The following is a 16,244-nucleotide window of genomic DNA, read 5'->3' as shown; positions in this document are numbered from 1 at the left end:
TGGTGCCTTATCGATAAAACAGTTGCACTGGGCCCTAACACCGCACCTCATACATGGTGCCCAGTGCATGCTGCTGCTTGAGCACCTCTGGCCTGGCGCCCCTCTCTAGTCTCGCTCAGATTCTCTTGTGCAGTGGGGGCTTTTATACTCAGTGGTGTTTAGTTCTGAGCAGGAGTGTGTGTAGGTGTCCTTGGACTTCATGGGGAAGGTGAGGGAATGTTAATTTCTATAAGGACTGGGGTGTCAGGAGTATTATGCATGCTGGAATGTCCCCCCGGTCCAGCACCTCGTGTCAGGTGAGCTGGATAACATTAAAGCAGGAGAATATCCAGCCAGATCCTGGTCCATAGCTCTGTCCCATCTGTGTCTGTCCAGCAGAGCAAAGGGGACAGAGGGCAGCCAGGGATTTCCCTGACATCAAGCTGGCATAACGGGTTTCATGCTACCTGCCCCCTTCTCCTGGGGCAAAGAAGTGCAGGAGTGGGCCTCCCTAAAGCATGGTACACTCCAACCATTGGCCCAAAGAGCAGTCTCAGGAGAACTGCTGTAGTCAGCATAGTTTCAAGTAGTCCTTAGGCTGCATTAATTACGCTAGAAAATATTTCCGTCCCCGGCTGGCTCCAGCATCGGCGTGTCAGCCAGACATAGGATCTGGCCCATCACATTCTAGTCAAATCTGCCTTGTCCTGTTCCCCTCCACTGCACAAAAGAGATTTGATATTCTGAGTAAAGAGCAAAGGCCCCTCCTCACTCTTCGTCTAGCATCACTACTTGATCCTGCACAGGAAGGATAATCCTGCGCTTGACATCCGCTTGTCACCATGGAAACACATATAGGGAGTGAAGTGTGTTTGGTCAGAAAGCAAGTGTAGCAAACACTTGCAGGGGTGTTTTTGTTCTTAACCCTCTGAAAGATAAGACCTTAACTTGAAAGGGGGCATCTTGGAGAAGAGGACACCTACTCCGATGTCTCCTCTGCTCCGCCAGAGCTAGGCAAAGCGCTGCTGAACTCTGCACTCAGCTGCTCTTGAGGTTACAAGCTCTCTGCTGCTCTAACACCCACAGGTTTTTTTTATTGCATTTTTTTTTATTTGTGGGTTTGGATTGTGAGGAATCAGTTCCTTTGATTCTTTTCAACCCACTCTCCACGTTCGTTATCCTTAGTTTGTGAGCAGTCAGTTCATTTGGTCTGTCACCCCCACCAAGTGCTGGAGGGATCCGTCTCTGCTAAAACACAGGACAGCAGCGTATCCCTGAGCTGTGCTGAAGCCTGGCCCTGTTCAAGGCTTTCAAGGCACTTAGGAAAGTGTGCTCCAGAATGAAACCGGGCTGTAATCCTTTCTAGCAGGGCCTCTAGCAGTGCTGGTGGTGTAGGCAGCCCAAAGATACGTCACTGTCCTATGAGGTCTCAATCTCACATGAACTCAGAGAAAAATTGTAGCTGCTTTGCTTAGAAAAGCTGTTGTGTTGCATGTCTTCAGAAGCCTCATGGGCATTGGCTGAGGTTGTAGGAGAATGGCCTGGGGAATGTCCTAATAACAGGAGAACCACTTCAAAAAGTGTGGGAATGTATCTGAAGCTCTCTGTCACCCTCAAACTGGCAGCTGGAAGGTGCTTGCCTGTGACCAAGTTTCAGTCTGGACCAAAATCCCTTGAAAACAGTGGTTCCTGTTGGCACCCAGATACAGCTGTGACTAGTGGTACACATAGGAACTGTACAATCGGCCAGATCCTCTTCTAGTGTCAGTCGGCTTCAGTGGAGCCATGCCTGTCTACAACGGCTGAGGATCTGGTTGTAGAATTAGAATATCTAATTCTAAAATGCTGTGTTCTTGCTGAAATGGACCCACCAAAGGCACTTATACCTGAGCTGGAAACCAGGGCTATGATGTCAGAGACCACCCAGCATCTTCTGCCTTGTGCAGAAATACAGCCCTTTTCCTAAATCGGAGCCAGATCTGGTGTTTGGACAGTGACTCCTGCAGAGAGACACAGGACCCAGTTCATTGGTGCCCTTGCCCTTGTGGCTTGTCACAGCAGCTTTGTGGTGGTGGGAGTGATTGTCTCAAGGCACAGGACAGCAGTGAGCTGGGGCAGAATGTCTGTATGCAGGATAAATCAGTGGTGGTCTTCCTTACAAGAAAGCTTCACCTGACCACCCAGCAACTTGATGTTCCTCCAGGGTTAGAAACAAGGGGAAGTTTGAGAAGCCTGTTGGCAAAAGTTACTCTCTGGTTTCCTTTTTTTTAAAAAAAAGTGCATTTGAGCTAAAGTTTTATTTTTGGATGTGTTCAGGCTGGGCTGAAAACCTACAATTTGCTAGTCTGATTATGGGTACACAGGGCCATTAGCAACAGTGTAACTAGCTAATAGCCATTGGGCCACCATTCCTGCACTAGTTAGGTGCAGTTCTGAAAATGGGGTTCCCACAACTTGGTACCAGATTTTCAAGATTACGGAGGAGTTTTTGTTTTGTTTCCCATGTTTTGAAAATGCTGTTCCTAAAAGCTGTCCCTGGCTGTAATTTTGTTTGTATTTCAATAAAACCTGTTTTGGGTTGCTCAGACTGCCTTGTCCTCTTACACCACTTTAGCAGGCCATTTTATTTCCTTTTCCTTTGTCTTCCCACACAAAAATGAAGAGAGAGAGAGAGAACCTCTTTATAGCATCTCTCTCTCTCTCTCTCTCTCTCTCTAATCCTGTAAGCAGCCCTGTCTGCTCTGAAGAATTCCATCATCTCAGAATGGTAGATTACATTACCTCCAGCACTGAGTGGTGAATTCTAGATTGTAGTGAGATTGGTGTGACTGAGCTGTGTGTGCCTTTAACGAGGCTGTGCATTGGAGAATAAAATCTGATTTAAGGAGGTAATTGATCCAGTCTAGCAACAGGAAAATGAGCCCCCAGTAGTGGCAACCTAGAACAACACAAATAGGTTTTAGGCTGTAGGTAACATTTCCAATGCTTAAATTACTTAAGAGCCTTTGGCCTTGTCGGTGTGGGAAAAGATTTTTTGGTTTAAGTGAAAGTCTGAATTTTAACCATTTGAGCTGCATGGGTCTGAGGCTCATGGACATTGAGTTCAGTATCCAAAAGGCCTTTGTTGGTTTGGTTTATAGCAATTGAGAAGGGATTTAAGCTAAACCACCCCCACTAAGACACTCTTCTACTGGAAGAAGAGTGCCCCTGCAGGCGGGTTACACCGCTGGCATCACTAGTCCTAAACAGCTGCATTGACCTGAGTTCCAGTCATGCCCATCGCTCATTTCTCAGTTTCCAAAGCATACAGTATTAGGAAATACAAAATTAAGATTTAAACGTAAATTCCATTGTCTGGTAAAATAGCAAGACTCCTAATTTATTGTCACAAAACCACCCCCGCCTTCACCCAAACCAAATTACCAGTTCTAATTAACCTAATTTTGAGTCTGAAGTGCAATAGCTACACTATCTTCATCAGTGTGTATAACTTATGGTAAAGCATAACATTGACACTGACCTTACGTGTAAACAAAATATCAATCACAATGACTAACCTATCTCCAGCCTTGGAAGTCTGTAAAACATGGTATCAGTCAGTTTCATGGTATTCCCCTGATAGTCAAGACCTAAATCCCATTTTCAAAGGTGAATGAGAAACTTGAGTTTAATGTAAACAGATTGTGGTGGTCCAAAATACTGTTCCTTGAACACTTCTCTTTTGGAAGCTATTGCTAAAATCTTTCACGAATGAAAGAAAAATTCTGCATAATTTTGAAGCCTGTGATGCAAAATTTAAAACAGAAGGACATCATCTGCTAGGGGAAACTGTCAGCTCTACACTGGAGCGAGGGCAATCTGTACCGGCAACCAGCTCTGGCCCAGAGCTAACGAAGAAGGTGACTTAAATCTGGTTGTGCAAAGGCTTATCTAAACGTGCTTTTCTGTAGGCACGTGTGGTCCCATTGAATGGGACTCTGCACATAGCGTTAAATACATGTTTGCAGGACCCAGGGTTATGAGTCAGCCGTGCATGTCACACGAGTTTGGCTTTCAGAAGCAGAGAACTTTTACGTTGGGATGGGTTTGTTCTGTTGGTGGTTAGTGCTGTGCCCTTTGAACTTGAGCTGAAGTGAGAGCTCAGTTTGAATGGGCCCTAGGATGATTCTGGTTTGGGAAGGTTCTTTAAGAAAGCATTCAGTTCCCTGGTGCTGCAGTGCATTAGCTCTGCTGCCTTTGCTTTGATCATGTTTTTTAGCTGTCAGTCTAAAATAGTCTCAAAATTGTGTTTTGGGTACTGCAAAGGGAAACAAACACTTCAAGCACCTGCCAGAATTAATCCAGGTAAAAATGTCTGATTTGGGGAGAGGGGAAAATAAACGTTTAAATAACCCTTCCCAGGTCCCTGCAGACCTGGGGTTCTCACAATGCAAGTGACTCCTTGTTTATCTTTATTGCCTGGGACTAAATTTTTGAAAGCACAGACGGTTCCAAGGCCTGCAGCTGTGCTTGTCAGACAGGAGTGTGAAATCCCCTTTCTTTATGTGCGGAGCATCCTTCCCACCAGGCTGGAGAAGCATCTCAAATGCTGTTGACCCCTTTATGGCACCTTAAGAAGCGGCATATTTCTGTCAATACATTCAGCAAATTGTGTGTTGTCTATTTCATGTTGGCCATGAAATACAGACCGCCTGATGGAAACCTTATTTCAGAATGTCAACGCTGGGCGCTTTGAAGGGCAGGCAGCGTTCGCAGCCCTCACATTCGCTCCTCACACGCGGCAGGCTCCCCGCGGGGCCGAGAGTTGCTTTTCTTTCTTTCCGAGGCGCTTTGTGTCTAGAAGGCTGCAATTGAGGCTTTGGCTGTGCAATCTCCTTCTGGGCTTTGCTTCCAGATTTGTTTAAATTGGGTTCTTTGCAGACTTGCTTTTCTCAGCCTCTGTGTTTGTGTTTCAGCCTGAGAGAATAAAAGCATTTAGCCACTCCGGTTCCATGGTGGAGTGAATAATCCCCACACAGCCCTGCAGGTGCAGGGAGGCTGGCAGGTATACTTCTTTAATTGCAAAAATAAAGCATCAACCCAACTTAATTTGGCATTTATCCATAATCAGTGAGCGCTAGGGCAGGCCTGTTCCTGAGATAAGCTGCAGCTGATGGCCGGAAGCCAAGCCAGAGGCCTTGTTCTGTTACTGCAGATACAAGGAGCCAGCAGGGTGTGTGTGGGTGGGGGGACAGAGTTGAGCCCTGGGATGGATGTTGCCCCATGAGCTGAGCCGAGGTCGGATTCTAAGGTGGGGTGGCTGGCTGGGGTCACTAGTTTGGGGCATGGAAGGATGAGCTTTAAAGTGCCTGGTTTGTTTCTGGGTCCCTGGGGGACTCCCCATTGGCTTTGGCTTGGGAGGGCGACAAGGTGGCAATTACCTCTCAAGATGCTGCCCTGGTAGGCATGGCCCTGTGGCATCATGGGAGAGAGGACGGGAGTGACCTCTGCAGGGAGGGTTTGAGCCCACCCCTTACACCAGCGAGCCCTCCCCAGCCATGGCAGAGCGCAGCCCACCCTGTGGGCACAAGGGGGATCTGGGATCTGTGTGCCCCTGCACAGCAGCCTCCCTCAGGGCAAAGCACCCCCGGCTCCTGAGGAAATGGCCTGGCTCCTTGGCCTCAGGCCCTGCGCAGCCTGTTCCACCCCACCCCTTTAACACCAGCCCTGCGCTAGCGCTTGAATGTGGCTTGTGTGGTGGCTCTAAAAAACCCACCTCCCCGAGGGGCGTAGCTCCCAGCGCTGATGCACTGTCTACACTGGCATGTTCCAGTGCTGAAACTTGCAGTGCTCAGGGGGGTGTAGACAAGCCCGCACCCTCTTCTGCCAAGCAGCAGGGCCCCGCGCCGCCTGAGCCTTTCTGGAGATCAGGAGGATGGCGGCGTAGTTCATGTAGCGGCTGCTTCTTCCCTTGAGCCGGGAGCACCAGCTGGCAGGCCTTGTGCCTGTAACCCACAACGGGGAGGGGACGGGGGACGGACAGACAGAAGAGCTGTCCCTTCTGCTCCTGGTGTCTGGGCCAATGGAGATGTCAGGAAAATGGGGGAGGAGGTGGGGGCAGGGAAGGATAGGATAGGGCACGGAGGGGAGAGGCGAAGCTGGGGACCGAGGCAGGGAAGGATGGGATGGGGTGCAGCGGGGGGAGGCAGGGACGAGGGTAGGGAAGGACAGGATGGGGCGCAGGGGGAGGAGGCAGTGATGGGCAGGGAAGGACGGGATGGGACACAGAGGGGGCAGGGAAAGATGGAATGGGGCGCAGAAGAGAGGTGGGGATGGGGGCAGGGAAGGATGAGATGGGGCTGGGGAGAAGGTGGGGCTGGGGCTGGGGCAGGGCAGAGAAGGACGGAATGGGGCCAGAGGGGTGAATGGGGGCAGTGAAGGACAGGATGAGACAGGGCCAGAAGAGTGAGGGGGAATGGGGAAGGATAGGATGGGATGGGGCTAGAGGGGAAGGCAGGGAGGGTAGCAGGGCAGGACAGGATGGGGCACAGGGCGGGGCGGGGGGGGGGGCAGGCTGGGATGGGGGCCGTGGGGGGTGACGGGGAGGGGGGGGACGGGGCCAGAGGGGGAGGCGGGACGGGGGGCGGGGTGGGGGGGGATGGGACACAGAGCAAGGAGGCAGGAACAGGGGCAGTGAAGGATGGGATGGGATGGGATGGGGCCAGAGGGGGCGAGGAGGGAACAGGGGTGGTGAAGGATGGGGTGGGACCAGAGGGGTGAACGGGGGCAGGGTAGAACGGGATGTGACCAGAGGAGGAAACAGGGCAGGGAAGGAACGGATGGCAGGGCCGCCCAAAGGGGAGGGCAAGTGGGGCAATTTGCCCCAGGCCCCGCAGGGGCCCCCACGAGAGTTTTTTGGGGCCCTTGGAGAGGGTCCTTCACTCGCTCCGGGGGCCCGGAGCTTCTTCCGCATCGGGTCTTCGGAGGGGGGGGTCCTTCCGCCCTGGGGCTGAAGGACCCCCACCGCCGAATTACTGCCAAAGTGGGGCCCCCTGCTACCTAAGACCCCAGGCACCCTGAATCCTCTGGGCGGCCCTGCGAGATGGGACCAGATGGAGGCAAGGGGCGAACGGGGGTGGTGAAGGATGGGCAGGAAGTGGGGGGGAAATGGGGCAGGGAAGGACTGGGCCAGAGGGAGCATGAATTTCTATGCAGCCCTGCACACCGCTTATGGGGGAGGGATTCCGGCTCCTGAGGGAGCTCACGATGGCACCAGAACACACAGGAGGAGACAGGCCAGACCAACTGGCCCCTCTGCCATGGGGCACAGGGTGGCTTCCTGCAGGGCCAGCTCTGGGCCTGTTCGACTCGTCGGCCCCTGTGCAGACACAAGAGCCTCAGCTGACCAGCTCCAAGGACGTGCGCCTCAGTTTCCTTCTGAGCGATGTGAGGGCTCATGATCCCAACACCCTCCCAGGGCCCTGCAGGCAGGGAGCCTGCAGTGAAAGCAGCGAAGGGAGCCCAGAAGGGCTGGGGTCTGCCTGCTGCTCTGCTCCAGCTAGTGCAGGGCTCTTAGCCGAGGGGTCGTGACCTCCCTGCCCTTCCCATATTGCTCAAGGGGAGGGGGCCTGGTTGGCTGGGAGGAGGGGAAGGGTTCAAGGCTCTGTCCTGTCTCCGAGGGCTGCTGCTCTGATGGCACAAGAACCTGTGGTTCGTTGCCTGTTTGGAGATGAACCATGGAAACAGAAGGCAAGTGGGGTCAATCAATGTGATGAACCAGGGCAAACAGACGTGGGAGGCTGAGTCAGTGCAAGCAAAGCACGGCCGGCTGGGGCGACTCAAGAACTGGGCTGAAGTCGGACTTAACAAACAAGCGATGGGGCCGGAAAGTAATGGGCCAAAATCGGTGGTGTGAGTATTAGGGTTAAGTGGTGGACAAAATACTGAGCAGAGGAACTGTGCCCCCCGTGGCCTCCCTTGTGGGGTTCTTAAAAAGAGAAGGCAAAAAAAAAAATCCCAGTCCAGCTCTCACCTGGATCCCAGCATCCCAGCTCATCTTGTCCAGCTCGCATCATCTCATCCTGCCCACCCCCAAGGCAGAGGGAGCCGACCAGACCAGAGGACTTCCTTCCCGGCCAGCAGACCTTGCTCTTGTTCAAGGAACTTTGTTTTTCATTTGTGAGACTCCTGAAAACCCTCCTGGCACCCAATCCCCAGCCCAGCAGTGGGGACAGCCGATGGGCAGCGCTGCAGGGACGTGTAAGAACCTTGCGTCCCCTTTGGGTTACCCCACTATTTCTTCCCGCCGGTCCTCTCTCTCGCTCCCTCGGCTTTTCCGCGACTCCTGAAATCAGCTGCACTGCGCGCATCACCACAGCGAGACGAGACCACCCAGTCCTGTCTGAGGAGAACAGACCCAGCCAGATGGTGTCCCTGACAGGATGTGAGCCTGAGACCAGACCAGGTGTTGTGGCCAACCTGCCAGCCTAAAGCAGCCTGCCGTCCTGTGGTCCAAGAACAGCAACAAACGCTGTATTTCCCCCACATGTCTGTCCTTTCTCTCCCCCACCGTGGGTCTGTCTGGCTTAAAACCGGGAACAACGAATACCCAGCACACGGCAGGGCTAAAGGTGAAATGCCCCCTTTCCTTTTCCTCAAAGAAAGGATGGTCATCAAAATAAGAGACTCAAAAACATTTTGCCTCCAAAAAAGGCTGCAATAAGTTTTAATTCCGGTTGTTTTGCTGAATCTGTTTCCATATAAACACTTGTTTTGATTTTGTTCTTGTTTAATCAAAAAACTTTCATCTTGAGAATAAATACTTAAGCCAGGGCCTCTGTAAAACAAACCAGGCTGCGGGGGCAGCAGATGGCGCTGGAGAGCTGGGAGAGGGAATCCCTGTGTCAAGTCTCCCTTGCTGCCTTCACTGCTGGGAGGGTGGATGGTCTAGTGCAGGTCCGCACAACATGCGGCCCGCGTGGGCTCACTGTGTGGCCCTCGGGGGTGAGCAGGCAAGCGGTGGGGGAGGGGGGGCTGAGGAGGCGGGCGGGTAGTGGTGGGGGGTAGGTGAATTGGAGGCAGGTGAGGGAGGGGGGGCTGAGGAGGCGGGCGGCGCAGGCAGTGGCGGGGAGTAGGCGGCAGGTGAGGGAGGGGGGCTGAGGAGGCGGGTGGGCAGTGGCAGGGGGGGGGTAGGTGAGCTGGTGGCAGGGGAGGGGGGCTGTTTTCTTTGGAGTAATATGGCCCTCGCCGCTTTACGAGTTGTGCAGGCCTGGTTTAGTGGTTAGAGCAGAGGAACAGCGAATCAGGACTCCAGGAATGTGTTCGCAACTCTGGGGTGAGAGTGGAGCCTCGTGATTAGAGTAGGGAGGAGGATAGGCTGAGAGCCAGGACTCCTGGGTTCTATTCTCAGCCCTGGGGTGGGAGTGGGGTCTAGTGATTAGAGCAGGAAGGGGGAGGGGCTGAGAGTCAGGACTCCTGGGTTCTATTTCCTGACTCTGTTGACTGGGGAGGTGAACACTGCTTCCCACATCAATAACATGGCTCTCCCCAGCCCAGCCCTGCCCCCCCGCCACCTCAGCACTGGGCTCTTCCCCCCCCCCCACATCCGCACCCCCTGCCACCCCAGTACTAGGCTCCTCACCCCCAAACGTGGGATCTGCTACCAGCACACGGCGGCTGAGCCCTGGCCCAACCGTGACTCCATCCCCATGTGGGTGGAGCTGCTGGGCAGCACGGAGCGGGAGTTCTTCCAGGCGGTGGTGCAGCTGCGGAGCGGCACGGAGAACACAGCCCACCCCCCTGGGCTTCGCAGCGCTGCTGGTGGCTGAGGCGGATCAGTTTGTGCTCACCGCCCTCAGCCCCGACATGCTGGTGCAGTGGCTGCCCGGGACCTGGAGAGCCCCCTGGACCTGCTGCTCTTCAGCCTCACCGCACCCTGGCCCATCCCCGGTGGGTGGGAAGGCGAGGATCTCCGGCTGCGGGGCTACCTGCTCAGCACCGACGAGCCCAGCCGGCCGCTCACCTCCTCACACGCTCCGGGAGCCCCTCTCGCCGCTGCAGCCCAGGCTCAGCTCCAGGGGACCCCGCTTCCCTCCCTCCCCGGCTCCTCACACACTCCGGGAGCCCCTCTCACCGCTGCAGCCCAGGCTCAGCTCCAGGGGACCCCGCTTCCCTCCCTCCCCGGCTCCTCACACACTCCGGGAGCCCCTCTCACCGCTGCAGCCCAGGCTCAGCTCCAGGGGACCCTGCTTTCCTCCCTCCCCGGCTCCTCACACACTCCGGGAGCCCCTCTCACCGCTGCAGCCCAGGCTCAGCTCCAGGGGACCCCGCTTCCCTCCCTCCCCGGCTCCTCACACACTCCGGGAGCCCCTCTCACTGCTGCAGCCCAGGCTCAGCTCCAGGGGACCCTGCTTCCCTCCCTCCCCTGTCCTGGGCTGGCTCCCGATGGGGGCGGCTCTGCAGAGTTCTCTCCAGGCTGCAGGCCATGGGGCTGGGCATCCTGCTGGGCAGGGAGAGGGGGGTTCCCTTGGCAACGCTCAGAGGCTCTCCCAGCCCTGCAGGTCTGGGCCACTGTGAGGTGGGCAGCCCAGGGGACCCGCTCCCAGTGGCTGGGTTTTGGTGAAGCATGTGGGAGGGCAGGGATGGGGGCTCTCTCCAGGGTAGAGCAGTCACAGAAACACCTGCCCCAGGGGATGCTGGGATGCTGCCTTCTCCTGGGGGGAGTGGGAAGGGGGCTGTCCCTGCTGTTGTGTATTTGGTTGTCATGGTTTCTGTTGCTATGGCAACTGAGTTAGAGTATTATGGTCTGTAAATAAAATGGTGGTTTTGTTAGCTGTCTGCTCTTTGGCCTCAAGTGATTTCTTCCTAAACTGGCTGCCCCCAAGGATATAACAAGTGGTGACGAGGATGGGATTCCGGTGCTGCTCCAGTAACAGAAGGAAGTAGAAGTCAAGGTAAAGAACAAACAAACAAAAAAGCTGCTTCTTTGCACTGACTGTGAAAGTGAAACTAAAATCATGGCTACTCTGACCAGGCCTCTGGAGCCTTTTGATGAGAATACAGAGCAGTGGCATGTGTATACTGAGCGTTTTGAGCTTTTTTTTATTGCAAATGACATTACAGAAGCGAAGAAGGTGCCAATATTCTTAAGTGTTGTAGGAGCTAAAACCTACTCCCTGCTACACAGCTTACTACACCCTGTTGAGCCAGCAACTAAACCTTACAGTGACATTGTGGAAATCCTGGGGTCCCATTTTTCCCCAAAACCACTGGTAATTGCTGAAAGATATAGGTTCCACAAAAGAGACCAAAAGGAAGATGAAACAGTTGTACAATTTGTAGCCATTCTAAAAAAGCTAGCAGAACACTGTGAATTTAAAGAAATGTTACATGATGCCCTGCGTGACAGGTTAGTGTGTGGCCTGTACAGTGAAGCTATACGGAAGCGCCTACTGACAGAGGCTCAGCTTACCTTACAGAAGGCTGTTGATATTGCTGTCTCCATGGAACTGGCCACAAGGGAGGCACAATACATCGGTGCACCCCCTAGGGTGCAAAAAGTGTCACAAGAACCGACCCACAAAACTGTGCAGAGTCAAGAATGTTACCGCTGTGGTAAGCCAGGACACCAGGCATCAGAATGCTGGTGTAAGGACCTGTGTGTCGACACTGTGGCAAAAGGGACACATTGAGTGTGCCTGTAAACAAAAGAAAAAGAGGCCTGTGGTCTGGCCGACAAAAAGAGGAACCTTGCATACTCTAGAGCAGACCCAGGATGATCAAGGAGACACCTCATCACAAGAGGAAGTGCTACTGCATGTTTTGTCTTTGGCAGCGGGCTCACATGAATACTGGGTAACCCCCTTATTGGAGGGCAAACCTATACGCATGGAACTGGACACCGGTGCAGCTGTCTCGCTGGTCTCTGAGACTGTGTATAAAGAAAAGCTACAGCATCTTCCGCTTAAGGCAACAAAAACTGTTCTGAAGACGTATACGGGAGAAGCTGTGCCCATGGTCGGCACTATTGATGTTAAGGTGGAGCTCAATGGACAGGCCGCTAGATTGCCACTGTTTGTGGTGAGAGGTAACTACCCAGCCTTAATGGGTAGGTCTTGGCTTGGGAAGATTCAACTGAACTGGGCAGAAGTGCACCGGATGACTAAAGAAGAAACCAGTCTAACCCCTATACTAAGGAAACATGCTGCTGTTTTGGAGATGATTTGGGAAGTATGAAGGGAATCACTGTGACATTGAACATTAAACCTGGCAGTCCACCAAAATATCTGAAAGCCCGAACTGTGCCATATGCCATCAGGCCAAAGGTTGAAGCAGACCTGGAGCGCCTGGTCACCAATGGAGTCCTAATACCAGTTACCCATAGCTCATGGGCCACTCCTATCGTTCCAATAGTGAAGAAAGATGGCTCTCTCCGGATTTGCGGTGATTTTAAAGTCACTGTCAACCCAGTCTTGTGTGCAGAGCAATACCCGCTTCCCCGCATCGATGACCTCTTTGCAGGCCTGGCTGGGGGACAAAAGTTCAGTAAGATTGATCTGAGTCAAGCATATTTACAGATGCACGTCGATGAAAAGTCCCAAGAGCTGTTGACTATTGTGACTCATAAGGGGCTTTATCGATACTGTCGCCTACCCTTCGGAATAACATCGGCTCCCGCCCTGTTCCAGAGAGCTATGGACCAGATCTTGTGTGGCTTGTCAGGAGTTCAGTGCTATCTGGATGACATCCTGGTCACTGGAAGAAATGAAGAGGATCACTTAAAGAATTTAGAGGCTACCCTACAAAGATTGGAAGAGTATGGCCTACGAGTTCGCAAAGACAAGTGTGAATTCTTCAAGCCCTCTGTTGAATATTTGGGACACATCATCGATTCTGCAGGTCTTCATAAGGCCCCTGCAAAAGTTAAAGCTATTGTGGAGGCTCCCCCACCACGAAATGTAAGCCAGCTGCGCTCGTTTCTAGGACTACTGAACTATTATGGAAAGTTCATCTCACAGTTAGCCACACTGCTAAAACCACTTCACGAGCTCCTTGGGCAGAACAAGGCCTGGAAGTGGACTGAAGCCTGTGATGTTGCATTTAACAAAGCTAAGGATGCATTGTTAAATTCTGAAGTTCTAACGCACTTTGATCCATCCTTACCCCTGCAATTGGCCTGCGATGCCTCCCCTTATGGAGTGGGAGCAGTCGTGTCACACATTATGCCTTCGGGAGAAGAGAGACCTATTGCTTTTGCTTCACGCACTCTAAGCAAAGCAGAAACTAACTACGCCCAAATCGAACGGGAGGCATTAGGAATTGTTTTTGGAATTCGGAAGTTTCATCAGTACCTCTTTGGGCGAAAGTTTACTCTTCTTACAGACCATCGACCTCTGACGTCACTTTTTGGACCCTACACAGGCATTCCCCCATTAGCTGCTAGTCGTATGCAACGTTGGGCATTGTTACTTTCAGCACACACATATGAAATTAAATATCGGAAATCCACTCTGCACGGCAATGCAGATGGCCTCTCGAGGTTGCCTTTGCCGGTCAAACATCAAGATAGCGCCCAAAAGGAAATCTTCTACTTTGAACAGGTAGAGAATACACCCATCACTGCTACTCAGATAAAGAAAGCAACTCACGTTGACCCAGTATTGTCCCAAGTTATGGACCTGGTGATGCATGGAAAATCTCGACAAACCTCTCCGGTCTCATCCGACCTTGTTCCCTACATGTCCAAACGGATGGAGTTATCGGTCCAATCTGGTTGTTTGTTGTGGGGGAGACGTGTCATTATTCCACCACCACTGAGATCACAGATGTTAGAACAGCTACATTCCGGTCACTGTGGAATAGTGCGCATGAAGGAAATTGCACGAAGCTATTTTTGGTGGCCTGGATTGGACAGCGCTATTGAAGAGAAGGCAAAAGCTTGTATGTCATGTCAGGGTGTGAGGAATGCACCCCAGCGGGCACCCCTACACCCATGGGACTGGCCTGAAAACCCGTGGCAACGTATTCACGTTGACTTTGCTGGCCCCCTTGAAGGAAGCATGTTCTTGGTGGCAATAGATGCCCATTCTAAATGGCCAGAAGTCTCTATAATGCAGTCCACTTCTGCAGAGAGTACTATCCAAAACTACGAGGACTCTTTAGTCGTTTTGGTCTGCCAGAACAACTTGTGAGCGACAACGGACCGCAGTTCGTTTCTCAGGAGTTTCAAAATTTTATGAAGGCAAATGGGATACACCACATCACATCAGCACCATATCATCCGTCCACCAACGGACTAGCTGAAAGATTTGTGCAGACAATGAAAACGTTTTGAAATCAGCAAGGGACAACACTCCATTCAAAAGCGTCTTGATATCTTCTTACTTTCCTACAGAAACACCCCTCATGCTACGACCCAGGCATCCCCAGCCTTTCTAATGTTGGGACGACAGCTGCGCACTTGCTTTGATCTGCTGAAACCTTCTGAACCCCGACAAACTGTGCAACATCAGCAGCAATATCAAGTCATCAGACGGGCACCCAGAGCAAAAGACCGAACCTTTAGCCCGGGACAGCCAGTTTTGGCTCGGAATTATACTTCCAGAGCTAAATGGGTCCCAGCCACAGTCATCACTCAAACAGGACCTGTTTCCTACACAGTCCGGACTGCAGAGAATGTTACCTGGAGGCGACATGTAGATCAGCTGTTGCCAGGTCATGCCAGTCCTCAGGACCCATCTGCAGTTCAGGGGTCTGACTTCACCTCTTCTGGTGAGGCACCGAATCACGAGTCACCTGTTCCTGACTGTTCTCCTCCATTACTGCCGGCGGCTGAGATACCCCTTTGCCCAGCACGAGCTGATACCACCTCCTCACCCGTTCGTGCTGCGGACCCTGAGCCTCTAGTGCTTTCGGGTGCAATAACACCAGAAGTTCGCTGTAATCCACCTAGAGACAGAAGGCCTCCTCATCGGCTGGATCTCTAGCTAGCGCGAACCCACGGTTATGGGGCAAAATAATCCCCAGGGTTTAGCCAGGAATGGAGGCAGTCTACCCTCCTTCTCTAGTCTAGTGTGTGTGTGTTTGTTTTTATTTAGGGGATGTTCTTATTAGGGGGGGAGGAATATGTTGTGTATTTGGTTGTCATGGTTTCTGTTGCTATGGCAACTGAGTTAGAGTATTATGGTCTGTAAATAAAATGGTGGTTTTGTTAGCTGTCTGCTCTCTGGCCTCAAGTGATTTCTTCCTAAACTGGCTGCCCCCAAGGATATAACACCTGCCCCATGCCCTGGAGGTGCCTGTCACTACAGCTGTTACCGATACCCCTAGAGACGAGGTGGGAGCCACACGAGCCCTGCTTCAGGGCTGGGCATGGCCGGACGCGCATCAGAGCAACACGCAAGGTGCCAGGATTGCTCAGCATGAGCCGTTAGCACCTGCTGGAAGGGGGCAGGCGAGGGAGAGTGGCCCGTTAACATAGGACAAACAGGGGGGCTAGTGGGTTACAGGTTCAATTCCTAACTGCTAGACCAGGGGTGGGCAAACTACGGCTCGTGAGCTGGATCCGGCCCATCAGGGCTTTGGATCTGGCCCGTGGGATTGCCACCCCCATGGCGCTGCAGGCCCCACACTGCTCCTGCGGCCCCAGGGGGCGGGAGGGGGCAGAGGGCTCTCCACATTGCCCTCATCTGCAGGCACCACCCCCCTGCAGCTCCCATTGGCCAGGAATGGGGAACTGCGGCCAATGGGAGCTTTGGGGGAAGTACCCGCAGGCGACAGCAGCACACAGAGCCCTCTGCCCTCCCCCCCAGGGCCACAGGGACGTGGTGCCCTCTGCTTTGGGGCCAGGGCAGGCAGGCAGCCTGCCTGAGCCCCATTGTGCACTGCTGCCACCCCGGAGCCGCTCCATGTAAGCAGCGCCAGGCCAGAGCCCAAACCCCGAACCCTTCCTGCACCCTACATCTCAACCCCCTGCCCTGAGCCCCCTCCTGCACCCCAACCCCCTGCCCTGTGCCCCATGCCACACCCCTCCTGCACCTCAGCCCCCAGCCACACCCCTCCTGCGCCCCAACCCTCTGCCTTGAGCCCCCTCATAAACCCAATCCCTTGCCCTGAGCCCCTTCCTGCACACCGCACCCCCTCCCACACCTTTACATTTACTGCTGCTTAGTGCAGAGGGGGAGGCCTGGCAACTCCACAGCACCCCCTGGCCAGGAAACTGGGCAGCCAGAGGAGCCACATGAGGGCACCTGGCCTGGGCAATGGGTGCAGGGGCAGTGCCTGAGCAG

Source organism: Mauremys reevesii, linkage group 13 (genome assembly GCF_016161935.1).
Source record: "Mauremys reevesii isolate NIE-2019 linkage group 13, ASM1616193v1, whole genome shotgun sequence".
Classification (NCBI taxonomy): domain Eukaryota; kingdom Metazoa; phylum Chordata; order Testudines; family Geoemydidae; genus Mauremys; species Mauremys reevesii.
The sequence above is the reverse complement of the archived record's forward strand: the minus strand, read 5'-3'. Positions refer to the sequence as shown.